The 8240-nt window shown below is 32.7% G+C and overlaps 2 long non-coding RNA genes across 2 annotated transcripts; both read right to left on the bottom strand.

The window, feature by feature from the left end:
* Positions 1-1552: 1552 nt before the first annotated feature.
* LOC115979156 lies at positions 1553-4599 on the bottom strand. Its single transcript, XR_004088959.1, has 3 exons — positions 4471-4599; positions 2595-2676; positions 1553-1802 (listed from the first exon to the last, which is right to left on the bottom strand). It is a non-coding gene; the product is annotated as an uncharacterized LOC115979156 (long non-coding RNA).
* Positions 4600-6220: 1621 nt separating this feature from the next.
* Positions 6221-6910, bottom strand: LOC115979747. The gene is made up of 3 exons (XR_004089189.1): positions 6826-6910; positions 6327-6406; positions 6221-6234 (listed from the first exon to the last, which is right to left on the bottom strand). It is a non-coding gene; the product is annotated as an uncharacterized LOC115979747 (long non-coding RNA).
* Between the last annotated feature and the right edge of the window lie 1330 nt (positions 6911-8240).

Raw genomic sequence — 8240 nt, 5'->3', positions numbered from 1 at the left:
GTGTGGAGAAGCTGGGCACAAGGCCACAAATTGCAAGAAAGGGGGAGTTAATGCTCAAGGCAAGGGTAAAGCATTGATAATTGAAGGTTGTAAAGACCAAAAAGATGAAGAATTTCCAATATATGAAGAAGAAGAAGAAATGTGTGATAGTGTATTGATAACTGAAGACAATAGAGGAAGGGAATGCATTCAAGAACCCATATATAATCAATACGTGGAAGAAGAAGTAGATGCTCAAATAGACATATCTTGAAAAAAATAGGTTAAAAGAATTGAGTATGCGGCATAAGGCAAGGTTGGTTTCAATGAAAGTGTGGGATGCATTAAGTGTAAAGACCTCTGGAGACTAGGCATAATGCGCAAGCACATGCTTATTTTATGTAAAACGCACATTCTTTAAAACAATGAAGTAAATTCGAAAACAATTATCAATAGGTAACATGACAATCAAGTGATCAACTAATCATATAAAATTTAAACATGACATTTTATATAATTCTCTTGTGCTTTAAAAACATACAAACTTATGATATTTGATAGCCATAATCAAAATGTACTGCATGGTTGAATCATATATGCCCAAAAGGCAAACAACAAAAAGCACTAGAATAGCAGGCAGTGACTTCTATGAATATAACATAAGCAGTGCAATTCAATGCAATCCTAAACCCTAAACCCTAATACACCCAAAGGGCAAATAACAAAAAGCACTAGAATGGTAAATAGTGACTTTTATGAATAACATAACCAATGCAATGCAATCTTAAGCATAAAACATGATCATTGTCATCACAAATGTGTAACCTTCATCATCTTCCTCATCTACTTCATCTAAATTAATTTTCTCTCTCCCTCATTAGGACTTAGCATGCGTTTGGGAAGCAATGAAAAATTAAAATTATTTCATTATTCAGCTTATTTTTGGTACTATTCATAGGCTCCACTGCACTTTTTGGTACTATTTATAGGCCCTGTTGTACTATTTCAACTAACTTTTACCTTTATCTACAGTACTTTCAGCAATAAGTTTTCAATTTTAGCAAAATAAATGGTATCTAAACAGACCCTTAAGATTTATGAACTAGATCTTAAATCCATTATCCTTCCTAGTGACCTCAATTTTGATCTCATGTTGAAAATTTCTTCTCCAACTCCAGCAGCTCCAGCAACATTACACCACGTCAAGTAATAATTATCAAATGCATGATCATTGTCAGCACATTCATTGGGTTATCTTTCTTCCATTCTCCCAGTCAACCCTCATTGTTATCATCTATAACTTTCAAAGATATTGGAGTGTGTGCTCCTTTTATTGTTTCCCTACTTCTAGAATTTATAATGAGGTTTGGGCCAATGTGTATCACAACATAAGATTGGTATTTATATAACAAATCAAGGGCTCATATAAATAGTATTCAGATATAATGCATTTAATTGGTTATTTATCTTTGCAAAATAATAATAATAATAATAATAACTAGTCGCTAACCCGTGCGATGCACGGGAATGCTAACAATTTTTTTAATTAAAAATTAAGATGAACCTCCAAATAATGTGACATTAGAATTGTAACAGCCATCAAATAATAACAAAATATACATTTTTCTAGATTAAAAAAATGACACAAATAGCTTAGTCATTTGCTCGTGTGACACTGTTGCACCACTCTCAAATGACATATACACCACAGAATCATTTGGTTGCTTGTGTTACTTCTGTTGATGTTCATCTCTTCTTGAATTGTCACTTGTGGTTTAAATTGCTTTGGCATTTGTACTATTGGTTGGTTATTTTCCACAAGCCTATTATATTACATAAAGATATTAGACATAGTATTATAGACATGGTATAGTATTATGACCTTTCAAAAGGGTAATTTTGTCACTTTTTTAAATATCTATATTAAAAAAATAAAATAAAATAAAAAGTTAAAGGGAAACATTACAATAGGTAACTAAAGAAAGCAGAAAGTTAAAGGTTATGGAAATATGTTTGCTCTGAGTTTCTGAAGTAAAGGTTCAGAGATCACAAGATTTCTTAGTTGGATAAATAAAGCATAAGGGGATATTGTAAGAAAACATGAAACATGAGCTTTGCACATAAACATGAATTGCATGATAAAGGCAATATATGTATGTATCATGGGAGGATCAACTATGAGAGTCACCTCTTTTTACAATACATAGATCTATCACAAAGTCCAGAACTAACACCTTATAATATAAAGTTTCTCATGATGTTTGGGCTAACACATAGATCTATTATTTTAATCCAAAACTAAAATTAGTGATCAAAAATATATTATTAATCATTTATATTCTTTACTCGATGTGAGGAAAAAATTATTAAACCAATCATTTAGTTTGGTGGGGACTTTATAATTTTTTTGCTTGCTGACTATGTTTGAGAAAGTGTAATCCTATGAGTAAACCTACTATTTCAATCAGATGTGGCCATTTGTGGTTGCAGACCTATTACCCACCAAACATGGTGCCATGCATCAGTTTTCACAATACGGCTTGCATTGATGCTTTAAGCAGTATTGTAGAGACTATAAATAAATTAAAAATGTGAATCCAAAACAAAGCACTTACTGATCTTTGAATTTAGTAGTCTCAGGAATGTCCAATTCAGTATAAACTCTTGTTCCACTTGTTGACGATAAGTTATACTCTCCTGCAATACACGGGATTCATTAGGAAAAAAAAAAAAAAGTACAATTGTCTACATACAAACTTATATTTGTGGTAAAAAGGCCATTCCATTCAGGCCCATTATTTGCACACTATTGAATATTGAAGTTTCAAAGGAACCTTCACAGTAACAAAGAGAGGTCTACATCAGAGGGCATAGTATCTTGTGGACATGTACAATATAGAGGTAAATAATCCAACTTTGCTGTGCTAGATATAGATGCTAAAGATAATGACATTTGAGTAAAGGAAAGGGAAGGAATGGGGTCTCTCAAAGCCAGGAAAAAAAGCAATAAAGTAACTGGAAGAAAAATCAAAATGCCTCAGAATTTGAAATGACATCCCAGTATCCCACCCATCTACAGTAGGTTATTCCAGCTTCTTAGTGAGTCCATCCCTCACTCAAAGGTCAACTATCTCTACAAAACCTAATGAATATATCAAAAATTCTAACCTTTACACTCATTGACACATCCCTTAACACACAACCATCATAACTGATTGTAAAGAACTATTTTCCCAGTTCTTATCAGGCTTGCCTGGGCCTATTAGTTTCTTGTCTAAACAATGCAGCTAACAGGAAAGCTCTTTTATTAACCCCCAAAAGAAGCATATTTCCTATCAGACAGCTCTGCAGGCTGTATGGTTCAACTTTGAAGTTTCCACAGTTTCACCTTAATAAAAAAGTTGGAAGTTTTGAAAACTTAAGTAAAAAAGTATATCAAAGTTTCAGAGGTAACTCAAGTTTAAAAAGTGGTTAAGAGAATCTGCAAATTGTAAGTCTGACACATAGTTTAGAAAAATGCCTATATGTTTAAGATCGTATTGAATATTTATCAGCTGTTTTAATTGGCAGTTGATGTTTGCTATGAAATTTTTTAGATCGTGGTTCTGACTCCATTTTTATAATACAAATTCTACACATTCAGATGATGTTGTATATATCTGCCATGTAATTTGAGGGTAGATTAACATCTTTTAGTATCCCTTTTAGTATCCCAGCTTGTAAGGTAGTGCTGTTTTTATTTTTCTTCCTTTTTAAATTAGATCATGTTTCCAATATATTGCAATTGCCCCTTTTCCATTACAGTTTTCAAAAAACTTCTTCACTATACACATTTTATCAGCATTGTTGTCTACCATTCTAGAAAGCAGAAGTTTCTCCAAAAAAAAAATTTCTAGAAAGCAGAAGAGTTAGAAGGGGGGAATCTCAAAATATATCAAAAATTGTAAAACCAAAAAACAACAATACATAGTTTAGTTGTAAACAGAATGTGATAAACCATTTAAAAACAAAGACCCAATACAGATTTGGTTCTACAAATACAAAATTTGTATTTAAAGCAACGCAATACACAATTCAAGTTAAGTGAAACAGTCAAGACTAACACAGTAAGATTCCAGTGCTATTAAAGACGCAATTTAAAAGCTATAAACACAGCACCTGATCTGATTCAGATAATAAGGATAGTTTTCTGAGAACTTTATTTGAATATTGTAGTACGAATCAAAATTAAATTGCCGAAAAACCCTAACAGAACAAAAAGGCCTAAAACAAAATTGGAGCAAAAAATTAGTAATTCCGTAAGATCCAAAACTCTAAGCAATCTTTTTTGTAATTTTCGTAATCTATAAAATACCTTGACTTGACTATGAAAAGAGAGAAACAAATTAGAGGTCAAGACTTGAGCCAGCAAAGGCTATGAACCAAATAGGATTAAAAAAACGTACCAATTAGAGGTCAAGACTTAAGCCAAATAGGAGTACAAAAACGTACCAATTAGAGGTCAAGACTTGAGGCAGCAAAGGCTATGAACAGATAGAGCCAGACTGAGAGAAGAGGGATGCTCTGAGAAAGGAATGAGGGGCAGCGTGAAGAGAGGAGCAAACCTGCGTGCTGAGTTTGCGTTTGTGTGTATTGAGTTTTGTTTATTTTTAAAGTTAAGTATAGGGTTAAAAAAAAAAGTTTTTTTAAAGATAAGTATCGGGTTAAAAAAAAAGTTTTTTAATTCTATTTTTTATTTTTAAATGTTGTGTTATGCTGATGTGGAAAATTGTGGTGTTAGCAAAGGTTTCGGTTTTATATATATATATATAGATAATAATAATAAAATTAAAAAAAAAAAAAAAAATAAGCACAAAATGTCGGATGAGTCCTTGCCAAGTCAAGACTTCCAAACCCAGTCGCATATCCATCGACATTATATCTGTTTCCAAAATAAAAAACTTAAAAGACAAATCTAATACACACACATACACAAGCTGCAGACCAACACATAAAAATACCCAATTACTGATATTGTTATCCACACATACACCACAAAAACACATGAAATCTTCTAAATAATACTGGTAATCACAAACAATAGCTGACATTGATGCATAAGCTTGTGCACACAATTAAAGAACATAGATGCACAAACTTCAAACTTCAAAAGAGCATGGCTTAAATCCAATAGTTAAAATTAATAAAAAGACTATCTCACTCTGAATTTTATTGTACATGATTTTTCAGGCACCAACACACTTCCAAAGAAAAAAATTGAGAAAACCCAGTAGTTAAAAGCAAAAGAAAACAAGTACAAAAGCTTTGAATTGTTGGAGGACAAAGAAGAGTGATAGATAGTATAATAACTCAGAGGAATAAAAGTGAAAGAGTGTTATTAGGACTGACATGTCTTTAACAGCAAAGGTGAGTGCATTCAAAGGAAGTTCATGGGCTGATGGGCTTGGTTGTAGAACGAACTTCTTCATGAATGCACCATAGTCTGAATCTCTCTCTCTCACTCTCATCCTTTTAAAATGGTGAATGTTGCTTAGTAACTATAATAGAATAAAAAAAATTTATTTTAACTTAAAATATAATAATTAAAAGGTTAAAATTAAGTAAATATCTGAGGTTTGGGCTAAAGCGCTCCACTTTGCTTTACCCTCGACACTTTGCACTTTAAGTGAGATCCAGTGCTCTTTTACCAACAATGGTATGTCTCTGTTTTTTTCTTTTCAATTTAATGAATAAGATTGGCCATAGTCAGCTTTGGACGCCCAGCAAAAATTGAGTTGGTGGATATACAGATTTTTCCTCTAGAATTTAACCTATGCAAATTGGCTGATGCTAACATGATAATAAATGGTTGGAAAGCTTCATTCAGGATTAGCAACGTGTTTTGTTACATGCAGCTTGTGTTCTATGTCGTAGTCTGCAATCAATTTATAGTGTTCATAAGGAAACATTAGACTGGTTAATTTGCAGATCTGTATAAGAGCTTGTATTTCCCTTCTCAACCAACTTTGGAGCCAGTGGTTTGGCTGAAGATACTTATGAGATTTTCAGTACCATAGTACCTTGAATCTACTATACCTGATTGAACACACGGTTATCAGAAAAGCATAAATACAGGTAATAGTGATTTTGTCAGGAAATAAAGTTACAAACAGGTAGCATTAAGAAGAACCAATAAATAGAATGTCAAGCAGCATAAGACCTGGTTCAGTGTAATAGCACTATTATCTATACTTGTGTGCTCTTGTTAAGAGAAAGCTGCAACACCATTACCTGAAGTAGCATAAATATAGAAATATAATAACTGCAGGGAAAAAAAACTGCAAGAAAAGAAATCAAAAGGACGATACCTTTATCCAAAATCTCGATTAATGTAATGCCGTTGAAATGAACTTCCATCATATCCATGTAGTATAGAAAAATTTTCTGTCTGCAAATTAGACAAAAATAGCCATTCAAATCTCAAGTAATGATAATATTGTTGACACACAATCTAAATAGCCCTTCGCATTCTTTTCCACCCAGACAAGAGCATGCATATAATTTTTGCAATATTGAGGGCTGATTTTCAAATCTATTTGACACGTCAAATTTGGATCAGGAAATTTGGAGTGTATATATATATATATTTGATAAATTGGAGTGCATATTACTTAATCTTTTAGATCATAGATAATCCCAAAAGCTATTACTCACCAAAAAAAGGGGAAGAAGACTTGAATGCAATTGAATTGGAAAAAGAATTAGAACCAAAAGAAAAATGAAAGAAGAAGAAGAAGAAGAAGAAGAAGAAGAAATCTAACTGGCATGTAGTAGAATTGGAAGAATAGTAGAAAAAAAAAACTGAACCTTGCACAGAGGACATTTTACAGAAGTAGGTGGGCTAGAGTGCTTGCGTGCAGCCACTTTGGTCCACTGTACAATGCAATTGTAACAAAACTTATCTGAAACACAAAAATGGAATGACTAGGCTTAATAAATAACTAAATATGATTTACAGCAATGAATTCATTATTCCAAAAGGAAATTACCAAAAGAAACCTGTGATGTGTTAATTCCCTGCGCAATTGGAAAATTTATATATAGCATTCTAACTTCTTGAACCGTATGCAACGTAATAAAGAAAAATTATATATGGGAAATATGTTCAAAATAACTTTATGTATTTTTAATATGTAATAGAATTTCATTAAGAGAATCAAACTCTCCAAAAAAAAAAAAAAAAAAAAAATTGGGGGAAAGGCTGCCTACATGACCTTTCCCAGGCCCTACAAAAAGTTGTAGCTTGGGGCACTAGGTACAGCTACGTCCATAAAATAGAATTTCATTAAAAAAAGCACAAAATAAAGTGCTACCTGGTACACGAGGTCTATATAAAAGAATAGTGAGGAAAACAAAAAGGACCAAAGAAAAAGAGATTAACATCTAAAAAATAGGTCCAAGAAGTTAGTCATAGAGAAATTGAAAGAATTGGAAGTACACTTGTATATTGTCTTGAGATAGAGAAACTTGAGATGTGGCATGGATAACTCCTTTCCCTTGAAAGTATGTCTATTATCTTTCCAAAGATGCCACATGATACATGACAGAGTTGTAACCCAAATATCCAAATATTCCCAAATTTCCTTTCCAAGAAGCCAACAAAAAATTGTGAACAGTCACAATTCTACAGAGATGTATGTATCTACCCTGCCCTAGACACCCAAATGCTTATGTTCTTTAGTTTATTGAGATTTGCCCATGTCCCTAGTACACTGCCTGTGAACATGCATGCTCTTTTCATTTCAAAAAAACTTATATCTATAAATATATATAAAGCTTATTGAGATTTTCCAAACAACACCACTACCACAGAATACAAACAGACTTGCATATAACCATCCTTGTTACAATAAGCAAGTAATAACTTATGCTCAGATATTGGAGTGTTAAAGACTATAATATGTAGGCAAATGTCAACAAGCACCGCATAAGTGCTTGTTAAGATTGGTTCTTTAGGTCTTTTTTTTAAGATTTTGATATGTGGCCACTTAATTAAAAAATACTCTTTCATCTCATGAGATGAAAGAGTATTTTTTAATTAAGTGGCCACATGACAAAATCTAAAAAGAGGAATCTAAAAAATAGCACCTAAATACTATTCCTAATTCTTACATGTGAGGGTAACGAATCGGGGAGCCCATACCAATATGCACATTGGGCCAAGGGCCCAATCCTAGGAAGAACCCCTCTTCAGCCATGGGAAGAATCCTTCCTCGGCCAGG

This window comes from Quercus lobata, chromosome 3 (assembly GCF_001633185.2).
Source record: "Quercus lobata isolate SW786 chromosome 3, ValleyOak3.0 Primary Assembly, whole genome shotgun sequence".
Taxonomy (NCBI): Eukaryota; Viridiplantae; Streptophyta; class Magnoliopsida; order Fagales; family Fagaceae; genus Quercus; species Quercus lobata.
This window is presented reverse-complemented; position numbering and strand designations above follow the sequence as displayed.